The sequence below is a fragment of the Narcine bancroftii genome, chromosome 1 (genome assembly GCF_036971445.1).
Source record: "Narcine bancroftii isolate sNarBan1 chromosome 1, sNarBan1.hap1, whole genome shotgun sequence".
In the NCBI taxonomy this organism is placed as follows: domain Eukaryota; kingdom Metazoa; phylum Chordata; class Chondrichthyes; order Torpediniformes; family Narcinidae; genus Narcine; species Narcine bancroftii.
In genome coordinates this window covers 288,437,089-288,449,551 of record NC_091469.1, presented here as the reverse complement: position 1 = coordinate 288,449,551, position 12,463 = coordinate 288,437,089, and the positions used below count along the sequence as shown (strand labels likewise).

The 12,463-nt window shown below is 45.3% G+C and overlaps 1 protein-coding gene across 4 annotated transcripts in view; it reads left to right on the top strand.

Moving 5' to 3' along the window:
- The window catches only part of mapk8ip1b (mitogen-activated protein kinase 8 interacting protein 1b), a 113,225-nt gene that overhangs the window by 18,760 nt on the left and 82,002 nt on the right, over nt 1-12,463 (top strand). The window lies entirely within an intron of this gene.

Below are 12,463 nucleotides of genomic sequence, written 5' to 3'. Positions count from 1 at the left end.
CAGGCCATGCCCTCTTCACTCTGCTACCCTTGGGAAAAAGGAGCCTGAAGACGAGCACTAGTGGTGGATTAACCATTCGGCTGAGTAGGCTGAAGTTGAGGGGCCCAGAGGGTAAAGGGGCCTGAGCCACCTGAGATATTTTAGTACTTTTGTTTTTATTATGTTGACCATGTCCATGACTGCAGACGCTGTGACTGTAGAGCATTACACAGATGTGCTGGAGCAGGTCACATAGCATCTATATGAAGTAAAGGGTGGCCTGGTCGCCGTTTATCACTTCACATTTACTGCCCAGGTGAAGCCAGTGACTGAGGGCCAGAGTCGGCGCCACGCCGTTGCCGGGGTGACATGCATAGTGGCTTCTGGGAGCTGGTGGAGGAGGGGGCTCTGAAATACCAGTGTCCAGTCTGTCACCTGTGGTGGTAAGTGAACAATAGGAGGGGCACGCGGCCGGTGGTATCTGACCGATGGCCTGTACCACTAAATGAGAGGCCAGTAGCGAGTGGCACCCAGGTGGCCAGGCCTTTGCTGATGAGCAAGGGATGGCAGGGGTCATCCTGGAACACGGCGGGGAGCAAGGGGCGGCGGGGGCGGCCTGGAACACGGTGGGGAGTGAGGGGTAGGGGGGGAGAGCCGGGTCCTTGTTCCCAAGGCAACAGTAGCAAGCACCAGAGGACATCTGTTTGAGGTGAGGGGAGGAACGTTTTGGGGTAATGTCAGGGGTACATTTTTCTATCCAGAGAGTGGTGGGTGTTTGGAATACATTGCTGGGGTGGGTGGTGCAGGCTGGTACAATAGGAACATTAAAAATACTCTGAGACAGGCACATGCATTGATGAAAAATAGATGTTATGGGTGTGAGGCAGCGAATGTTCAGATTGTTGAGGTTTATCTAGGTCAACAGAACATTATGGGGAAAAGATGCTGGAATGTCCTCTGTGCTACAACCTGGAAAAGCTGGTTATCTGTGTTCAGTACTGAGTTCCAAGGACTGTGGAATTTTGAGCTCTGGCAGGAATGTCGGTAAGATATCTGGATGCTGCAAGACCTGCTGAGCTCCTCCAGCATCTCTGTGTTTTTATACCTTTTCCATTCAGCTTCCCTGAAGGTCTCTCCATGAGTTGCTAACTGACATTGAAAGAACCTTTGCAAAGTAATTGAAGAGCAGTGAGCTGGAGTATTGGAGCGAGAAAGTGTCGAGTTCAAATGAGAGTTCAAACTGGCCTCTCATTTAGTTCAAATGAAATCCACCAGAGGCAGAAATTTGCAGGTTCACCAATACTTGGTTTTAAAAGTCAAATGACATTTTTCCTATTACTCTACATATTAATGAACAGCCCTGGGTGGGGGTGGGGGGGGGGTGCTTTCAAGATCTCTGCCCTTCTCTGATGGTTCCCTTCAAAACCAGAGGGTCCAGGTTTAGTGCAAGGCCTCGGAGGTTTGGAAGAGAAGCTGAAGAAGAACGTTTTCACCCAGAACCGGGTGAAAAGAGGGAGTGGTGGAGCAGAGACCCTCACAACAGTTCAGAAGTAATGGACAAGCACTTGAGTAGCCTAGGCAGAGGTTAGGAAACAGGGATAATGCTGACCATCCGAGGCTCTCATATTTATGAAGGAATAGATGAAATACTTGTCCTGCGTATGTATTGTATGTGTGTTACGTCTGGTTGTGTGTCTGTGTGTTTTGCATTAGGACCGGAGAACACTGTTTCGTCGGATTGTACTTGTACAATCAGATGACAATAAACTTGTCTTGACATGGACAGCATGGAGGTTGTGAGCCGAAGGGCCTCCTTCGATGCTACCTGATTCCAGTACTCACTCTGGGCCTCTGCACCTTCATGCCACCAAGATTCTGAACTCTGAAATTCGTCTGTCTCCAAACCTCTCTCCCATTCTGGCGTCCACCCCCCACCTTCACAAGGAGAAGGAAGTGACTGCAGAGGAGAGGGTGCAGGGGAGATTCACCAGGTTGTGGCAAACTGGAGGAGTTCAGTGGGATGAGCAGCATCTCTGGGAGAAAGCAGCCCCCCCCTATCCTCATGGACCCCCCCACTACCCAGGCCATGCCCTCTTCTCACTGCTACCATCAGGGTGGGGGTACAGGTGCCTGAAGACGAACACCCAACAGTACAAAAACAGCTTCTTCCCCTCCACCATCAGATTCCTGAATGGACAATGAACCACAGACACTAATTCAATTTTCCTCTACTTTGGCACCAATTTATTTAATTTTGAAATATGTAATTTGTAACAATATTTGCATCTGTGATTCATCCACAAAACAATGAATTTCGTGGCGTGTGCCTGACAATAAATTCTGATTCTGATCTCCTACTTACGTACCCGTCCAAATGCTTCTTAAACATGGCAATAATATCTGCCTCAACCACCTCCTCTGGCAGCCCATTCCATACACGCACCACCACAACGTTACCCCTCCGGTTCCTGTTAAATCTTCCTCCCCTCCACCCCCACCTTAAACCCATGTCCTCTGGAAACCAATCCCCCGGCTCTGAGTAAAGGACTCTCTGAGTTCACCCGATCTATACCCCTCATGATTTTGTCCACCTCTGTGAGATCATCCTCCTGTGCTCCAAGGAATAAAGCCCCAACCTGCTCATCCTCTTCCTATAGTTCAGGCCTCCCGAGTCCTGGCAACATCCTCGTAAATCCTCTCTGCTCCCTCTCCAGCCTGATGACATCTTTCTGTAGTGTGGTGACCAACACTGAGCACAATGCTTCAATTGGGTCCTCACCAACGTCGTACACAACTGCAACATGACCTCCCAACATTGATATTCAATACTTGTATAGCCCAGTGAGGGCTTCAGTGGATGAAGGGCTGTGGGAAACTGGCTCCTGGGAACCAGGTATGGGGACTGGGATCCGTGAGTTGCCAGTGATGTGCAGGGCTTCTAAAGGGCCTTAGGTGTTTGCGGTTTCCTGAATGTATCAGGGTTCCGGAGCCAAGAGCTCGGGGTCACTGCTGGAACGGACTGGGTTGCCGAACCTGCGGGAAGGCAGGAGGTGAATCCACAGACACTTAGTGTCTCTGAAGGGACTCTCTCTCTTGCAGCAGGGGGGGGCACTGAGCTAGTGGTGCCTCTCTGTGTGCCTGTGCGGCAAGCAGAAGGATAAATTTGGGGTGTTTGTTACATAACAAGAAATTAATTTTGAACCTTGCAGAAGTTTACTGAAGAAAACAAGCATGTGCAGATGATAGGTAGCTCCAAGCTGCTCTCTACTGGTGCACAGTGGCAGTAACATCCTCAGCAAGAGCACAGAAATGCAGGAGGAACTCAACAGGTCTGGCATTTTCCATAGAACATTACTGCATAAAAACAGGCCCCTTCTAGTCTGTGCCAATCCATTTTTTTTTAGCCTATCCCATTGACCTGAACCCAGTCCATATCCTTCGATACCCCTCCCATCCATATACCTTAAGCAAATTCTTCTTAAATGTTAAAATTGAGCCCGCATTCACCACTTCAGCACTTCACCATTCCACACTCCCACCACTCTCTGTGTGAAGAAGCTCCCTCTCATATTCCCCCTAAACTTTTTCCCTTTCACTCTTAGCCCATGTCCTTTGGTTTGTATCTAACCTACCCTCAGTGGAAAATGTCTGTCTACATTTACTCTGTCTATGCCCCTCATAATTTTAAAAACCTCTATCAAATCTCCCCTCACTCTTCTATGCTCCAGGGAATAAAGTTCTAACCTGTTTAATCTTTCCCTGTAACTTGGTCCCTGAAGTCTGGGCAATATCTTAGTAAATCTTTTCTGCACTTTCTCTCTTATTGATACCTTTCCTGTAGTTGGTGACCAAAACTATACATAATACTCCAAATTTGGCCTCACCCATAACATCCCAACTGTTAAACTCAATACACTGTAATAGGCAATTGCAGACCACGAGTCCATGCTGCCCAATATACACCCCTGATACGTTTCAAACAGTGGGAGGAAACCAGAGCACCCTGGTAAAACCCACGCCATCACAGGGAGAACATACAAACTCCTTACCGACAGCGCAGGATTTGATTCCCAGTCCCGATCATCAGTGCTGTAACTGCATTGCGCTAACCACTACACCAACCGTGCTGCCCTAGAGAGTGTTATAGACCCAGGGTAACTGGTGCATAGTTCCTTGGAAGAGGTAACTCAGATAGGATGGTGAAGAAGGCATTTGGCACACTTGCATTCACTGGGCAGGGTGTTGAGTACAAAGGTTGGGGCCTTAAGACTCACCTCCCCAAGGTGTTGATGAGTCCACACTCCAAGTACTGAGTACAGTTCTGGTCATCCAGGTATAGAAAGAACATGAATAGTTTGGAAGGAGTGCAGAGGAGATTCACCAGGATGTCGCTGAGACTGGATGGGGTTCAGTGACAGGTGAAGAGAGCGGCACTTTACACCCGAGAGTGATCTTCTTGGGGCGGCACAGTTAACGTAGCGGTTAGTGCGATGCCAGCAATCGGGACCAGAGCTCGAATCCCACGCTGTCTGTAAGGAGTTTGTACGTTCTCTCTGTGTGTTTCCCTCCGGGGGCTCCGGTTTCCTCTTCAAAACGTACAAGAGGTTGTAGGTTAATTGGGCAGCATGGACTCATTGGCCATAATGGCCTGTTACCATGCTGCATGTCTACATTTAATAAATTTAGTTTATAAATTATAAAAGGCGTGGATAAAGTGAACACTAATCCCAGGATAGCCAATCCTAGAATTACCATTGGTTTCAGATGAGAGGGAGGAAGTTTAACAGGGAACTGATGAGCAACTTTTTTCACTCAAGAGTGTGGTCCATATCTGGAACGAGATGTCAGAAGAAGTGATAGAGGTGGGTACTATTTCGATATTCAGAAGACAATTGGACAGATATGAGGATAGGAAGGATTTAGAGGGAGACGTGGCCAGTCCAGAATTGGTCAGCAGGGTTAAGTTGGCTGAAGGGTCTTTTCCACGCATTTATTGTCATGTAATAAAGACAGTGTCATATTACACAAAATTTGCTTTAGTTTGCCATAAGGAAAACAGATTCGCCATTGACAGAAATTGCCTAAAGCGCCTCTTACAGTTAGAGAAAGAGAAAAAAAAGAGAGCTCCCTCAGAGTCACTGAGTGTCCTGCAGCCACACAGAGCCAGCCCAAACCATCAGCAGCCCAAACCTCCGACACGATCAGGTAACTTTCGGCGCCGTCGGCACCCTCTCGCATCCCGGTTCTGATACCTGGTACCCCTTCAGTCAGTCTCGAGCCAGTCTCCAGCCGTCCACAGCCTGGTGCAATGAGCTGCAGGAGGAAACAGTGGAGGTGGGTAAAAGACGTGGATAGAAAAGGGTTGCAGGGATATAAGCCAAATGCTATCAGGTGGGATGAACTCAAGAAACACCGAGGTCAGTAAGGACTGTTGGGCCAAAGGGCCTGTTTCACTGCTGTACACCATTATGACTCTATAACTCTGTCTTGTTCCAGGGCTAATATTAATCCATTCAGAAGCACCAGAGGAAGACAGTATTTGGTTATTAACTCCTGAAGTATATAAGAATGACTGGTTATCTTCCCGTATCTGGAAAGATGGTAAGGGAGCATCACAGGACAGATATTGAGGAGTTTCCATCAGAGGGAGTATGGTCACATTAAATCTGAGGGGGTGAGAATTTTTCTCAACAGAATAATACATGATTACAGTCACAAAATATCTCTTTCAGAACTTTGTGGAGGCTAGATCATCTGAAGTATTTAAGGTAGAGGTTGGTATATGTCTGATAGGTCAATTGACTGAAAGCTATGAGGAGAGATTGAAAGAGTGCAAAGAAGATTTACTAGGATGTGGCCAGGACTGAGTTACAGGGAGAGGTTAAAGAGGTTAGCCACCTTATTCCCTGGAGCATAGAAGAATGAGGGGAGATTTGATCCAGGTGTACACAATTGTAAGGGGTATAGACAGAGTAAACGCAAGCAAATTTTTCTTACATTGAGGGTGGGCAAGATACAAACCAGACGACATGGGTTCAGGATGAAAGGGGAAAAATTTAGGGGGAATGTCTTCACACAGAGAGTGGTGGGGGTGTGGAACAAGCTGCCAGCTGAAGTGATGAATGCGGGCTCAATTTTAGCATTTAAAAGAAATTTGGACAGGTATATGGATGGGATGAGACTGGAGGGCTGTGGGCTGGGTGTAGGTCAATGGGTCTAGGCACAATAAAAGTTTGGCACAGACTCAAAAGGCTGAAGGGCCTGTTTCTGGGCTGTAACTTTCTATGGTTACATGGTTCTGTGGGAGTGGAGAAGAGGAGATGAGGTGTGGAGGAGGTCAGCTATGATCATCTTCATCTTGAGAGGCTGTGGCTCCCCTGCTCCTATTTTCCTCTGGTCAATGCAGTCCATGGGAGCCTGTGGAGCATAATTTGGCTGTTGCATTTCCACACTACAATTTTCATTGACTGGTATCGGGCAAAAAGCACTGTTAGATGAGTCTCCAAAAAAGCAGAGCCAATGGGCAAGGATGTGAAGGATTCAAATGCGACCAGTTCCAACAATGTCATCAAGTTTGCAGATGACTTGGGGGAGTCACGTGATGGAGTAGTGGCCGGATGGTGAACTCCAGCCCTCTCCAGAAAAGTCGGGAAAAACAAAGGAAAACACAAAGGCACAGAAATAAAAGTTACAGAAAAGTGAGTATAAAGGTGGAAAGAAGATGGCGACAAAAAAAGAAAAATCGAAAGCAACGGTAAGAAGAGAGGAAGAGAAGACAAAGGAGGAAAAAGGTGAAGGCCTTACCTGTCCGAAGAGGCCCGCTGCGGAGAGAGAAACCCGCTCCCTCAGGTCGGTAAATAATGGACTACAAAAATGGCTCGCAGAGCCGAGTAAAAGTGCGCAACCGCGCATGCGCGAAGTATCGCGCATGCGCGATGCGAATGAAAAAAAACACACCGACGGGAGGGGGGACCAGCTGGGGAGTCGATCTCCACAGCTGGCAACGACAGCTGCAGAACACCTGCAGCAAGAAGAGACCACAGAAGACAATAGAAACAAGAAAGAAGAGGAGGAAAGGGCACCAAAGAAACAACAGATGGTCAACCCAGAGGAAGAAAAAGAGGAAGAGGAAGAGTACAGGGAAATAGAAGAAGAAAAGAAAGGCAAGGTAAAGGATATACTTGCTCTTATTAAAGGATACATGGAGTCATTTAAAGAATGGCAAACACAGGAATTTAAGGATTTAAGAAAAAGAATAAACAACACAGAAGAGAAAATAAATAAAATGGAGATGACCTTAACAGAAATGGGAAAGAAAATGGACAAGATGGAAGAGCGGGCAGTAGCAGCAGAAATGGAGGTAGAAGACTTAAAAAAGAAATTGGAGAAATCTAATAAAAAAACTAAAGAGACACAAGAACTACTAGCTCAAAAAATAGATACAATGGAAAACCATAACAGAAGAAATAACATAAAGATAGTGGGCCTTAAGGAAGATGAAGAAGGCAAGAATATGAGGGAGTTTATAAAAGAGTGGATCCCTAAGACCCTAGGATGTCCAGAACTACAGCAAGAAATGGAAATAGAAAGGGCACATAGAGTATTGGCCTCTAAACCACAACCACAACAAAAACCAAGATCTATTGTAGTAAAATTCCTAAGATATACTACAAGAGAAAAGGTACTGGAGAAGACAATGGAAAAAGTAAGAGAGGGCAACAAACCACTGGAGTATAAAGGGCAAAAAAATCTTCATTTATCCAGATATAAGTTTTGAACTCCTAAAGAAGAGAAAAGAGTTCAATACAGCAAAGGCGATTTTATGGAAGAAAGGGTATAAATTTATACTAAAGCATCCAGCGGTATTGAAAATATTTATTCCAGGACAACAAAACAGACTATTCTCGGATCCAGAAGAAGCACGAAAATTTGCAGAACAATTACAAAAATAGACTGAGGGAGGAAGACAGGTAATGAGAGTAAAAATGATCACGATTGATATGTATGTGGGTAAAGACAAAAATAGACTGAGGGATGAAGACGGGTAATGAGAGTAAAAATGATCACGATTGATATGTATGCGGGTAAAGAGGTATAAGAGTAAATAGAGACAATGAGCATACATGAATGTATCTGTACTTAGAGGAAAATATAGATAGTATAGACAAGAATTAATAAGGGAAGGTAATGGAATAGAGAGAATAAGGAGGGAATTAAAAGAGTGACCTTTGTGACATATGAAAAGTGAAATCTTTTCTGGGGGAGGCAGGGTGGGGGGAAATAGCGGTCACTGCAAAATCAGTTGACGCTTGCGAGTGGATTCGCAAATCCAAATGGAGAGGGGAGATGTGGTTGTCCGACAAGGGATAAAGGACAACTCAGGAGGTGAAGGGGAGATTGGGGATAAATAAGATAAAAATAGGAGAATAAGGAAAATGTTGGATGTTGTAGAAATGTTGTCTTATAAAGAGTTGAAAATAAGAAAACAGAAATGGAAAAGGAGGAAAGGTAATGATGGAAAAACGGAAAGAGAAGATAAACAAAATATAAAAGGGCTACGCTGAACTATATGTCTTTAAATATTAATGGAATACATAACCAAATTAAAAAGGAAGAAACTACTAAATTTAAATGAATAAATGTATTCCATTAGAAAAAATAACATATAGGTTAAGAAATAATATTGAAATATTCGAACAAGTATAGGAGCCTTACATTAAATACAATAGCGAAAACCTACCGGGGACAAACATTACCTAAGTTGATGGAAGGAGAAGGAAAGAAAAGAATGGACTCAGTAGAATTTCTGGTGTAATTTTGTTGAATGAAAACATTGTCTGTCTGGCTTAATGCAACCTAGATTGTATACCTAAAATGGATGAGAGGGGGGGTGGGGGGGTGGCTTGGGAGGAGGGGTGGGGGGGAGAAAAAGTCACTGTATATGTGTGAAAAAGAAATAGTGTATATCATGGCTAATGTGATTTATGGTGTGAAAAATTAAAAAATTTAAAAAAAAGTTTGCAGATGACAACGATGAGTCGTGCTACAGAGAAGAGGTGGAAAAGCTTGTGAAATGGTGTGAGAGTAACTGCCCAAGTCTCAATTATGGACAAGATGAAGAGGATGATTGTGGACTTCAGGAGGACCAAGAATGACCAGCCTCCACTACACATCAATAACTCTGTAGTGGAGAGCACAAAGTTCCTTGGAGTTTACTTAAGTAGTGACCTATCGTGGATACTCAACATCTCCTTACTTGTCAGGAAGGAGCAACAGTGACTGCATTTCCTGAGAAGGCTGAAGCAGGCATGGCTACCGGCCACCATCATTTCAATCTTCGACAAAAGCTCTATCGAGAGAACCCAGGGCACTTACATCACCATGTGGTACGATTGCTGCAGAGAAATGGATTGGAGGTCAATCCACCAGACCACAAGAGTGGCAGAGAGGATCACTGGAATCTCCCTCCCTGCCAATGATGTGATCTACTGGGATCATTGTCTGAAGAGGGTACGCAATATCAATGAGGACCCCTTCCACTCTGCATGCAGCATCTTTCAGCTACTCCCATTGGGGAAGAGATCCAGGAGGATCAGAGCCAGCACCACCAGACTAAGAAACAGCTTCTTCCCATGGGCAGTGAGAATGTTGAATGACCAAAGGAATGGCTCACACTGACCATCCAAGACTCTCATCTGTAAAAACAATATTTATTTATTTATTTGTCCTGCATATGTATTGTTTGTCTGCATGTGCGTTATGTCTGGTTGTGTGTTTTTAGACCGAGGACCAGAGAACTCTGTTTCATTGGGTTGTACTTGTACAATCAGATGACTATAAACTTGATTTGACTAATGGTAAGGGGAATGTCTGCAGTGTGGCAGGTTAACTAATGAGGGGGGCCTCTTCTCCTGATGCTCCCAACCATCACCCCACTGTCTCACAACACACTGGAGAGCCTGGCCCACCATACTCCTGTGTCTCCGGTCAACTTCGGCAGAAGAATGGTGAGTGGGACGAAGGGACGTTGCTCTCCGTCAGTGAGATAAAGGGCTGCTTTGACCAATCCTTGCACTCAGGAATTGGACCACAACCCTGTCTATTTAATTATTATGAGAGTTCATGGTTATATCCAGAAGTACAATGTACACATGAGAATCCCTACCTTTTGGAGCCCCACAGCTACATACCCATTACAGCACAGTGCAGGCTTTTCAGCTCACGATGTTATCCGACCTATATAAAACAACTCAAAAAATGAAACCTTCCCTCCTGCATAACCTTCTCCTTTTCTTTCATCCATTTGCCTAAGAGTCCTTATCGTACCAATCTCCATCACAACCCCCTGGCAACATATTCAAGGCACTCACTACCCTCTGTGCAAAAAAGATTACCCCTGACATCTTCCCTAAACATTTCTCCTCTCACTTGGGATAGATGTCCTCTGTTGTCCCGGGAAAACAGGTATTGGTTGTCCAATCCATCTATATCTCTTATAATCGTCGACCTCTATTAAGTCTCCCCTCATCCTTCTTCACTCCAAAGAGAAAAGCATCGGCTCCACTAACCTTGCCTCATAAAACACATTCTCCAATCCAGGCAGCATTCTGGTAAATCTCCTCTGCACCCTCTCCAAAGCTTCCACATCCTTCCTATAAAGAGGCGACCAGAACTGGATGCAATATTTCAGGTGTGGACTCGCCAGAGTTTTATAGAGCTGCAATATTCACTCTCGACTCTTGAAGTCAATCCCCAGATGAATGAAGGCCAGAACCCCATAAGCCTTCTTAACCCCATCAACCTGCGCAGCAACTTTGAGAGATCTATGGGCTTGGACCCCAAGGTCCCTCTTCTATTCCCCATTGACGTACCAATTCTTTATACACCAGCTATAATAGTATAAATGAAATGAGCTCAGTTTGGCTGTAAGGGGAAAGAAATAATAAATACTAAGGGTTTGATAAATAAATATTCACTAATTTGTAGCTCTACACGTTGGTTCTGGGTCTTACTTGTCGTACTATGTATGAGATGTCTAACTGAACTGCTCATGAAACAACCTATATCATTGCATCTGAGTACATGCAGTAATAAACTTGAACTTGAGTTGCAGTTTGTGAAAAGGAAGTGCAGGCAGATCTTTACGGGGTCCTGGAAAGGTTTATGGTTCAGATTAGGGTACAGTGGGAAGGTTCAAGAGCCCCATAGCTGTTGGAAATAAACTGTGCTTGAATTTGGATACGGTGGTCTTCAGGCTTTAATTTTTTAAATTTAGGCATACAACATGGTAACAGGCCATTCCAGTCCATGAGTCCTTGCCACCCAATTTATACCCAATTAACATACACCCCCAGTACGTTTTTGAATGGTGGGAGGAAGCTGGAGCCCCCGGGGAAAACCCACATAGACATGGGAAGAACGTACAAAGTCCTCACAGACAGCTAGGGATTCGAACCCTGCTCCCAATCGTTGGCGCTGTAAAACCATTGCATTAATTGCTATGCCAACCGTGCTGCCAAAAGGTAGCAGTGAGAAGGGGCTGTGACTTCCTTTGGGGGGGAGTGTGCTGTCTTCTTGAGGTAGCATCTTACACACATGTTTTCAATGCCTGTGATATTCTTAGCTGTGTTTGCCATTTTCTGGAATCTTCTATGTTCCTGGACCATCGAGTTTCCAAACCAGGCCAGTCAGTGTCCGACCCACAGTACATCTGTGGAAATGCATTGAGTCTTTCTCCTTTTCGGCAGTGGGCTTCAGTCTCGTGAAGAATGTCTGTGGAGGTAAATTTATACCTTCCAACTCCTCTCTCATCTCACCTTGATGAAGGGCTCAGGCCTGGAACATTGGTTCTGTATCTATCTTTATTATCTAAAGTGTACTGTGTGATCTGCTGAGTTTCCCCAGCACTACAATCTCAGCATCTGCAGACTTTCATGTTTCACTTCTCTCTCATCTCCTCTTCTCTCCCAGGGGAAGGGGTGGAGTTTGGAGAGGGAAGTGTAGAAAGGGAGCAAGTGAGGGAGGGACAGAAGCTGTGGAACCAGGTAGGGGTGTGGGGTCACCTAAAATACCAGAGCTGTACACCGACGGAGGAAAACACTTGACCCATTGTGCTTTCAATGAGCTTTGCCATTGGCCCAGATTACCCTGCAAATAATGAGAAGGTGAAGCCCTCATGGGTCAGGAAGCATCTGTGGGTGGAAATGGCCCATCAATGAATGGACAGACCAGGCCTGAGCAAGTGTTGTACGAGGAATATTTGGGAACACAGTAACAGATTGCACAAGGTGCTTGCTCGCTCTCTCTCTCTCTCTCTCTCTCTCTCTCTCTCTCTCTCTCTCTCTCTCTCTCTCTCTCTCTCTCTCTCTCTCTCTCTCTCTCTCTCTCTCTCTCTCTCCCTCCACCTTTCCCTCAGGAGGGAAACTACTTCCAACTCTAATTCATGCTTCTCAGTGTTTTGCAAATTAGTTTTAATTGAAACACA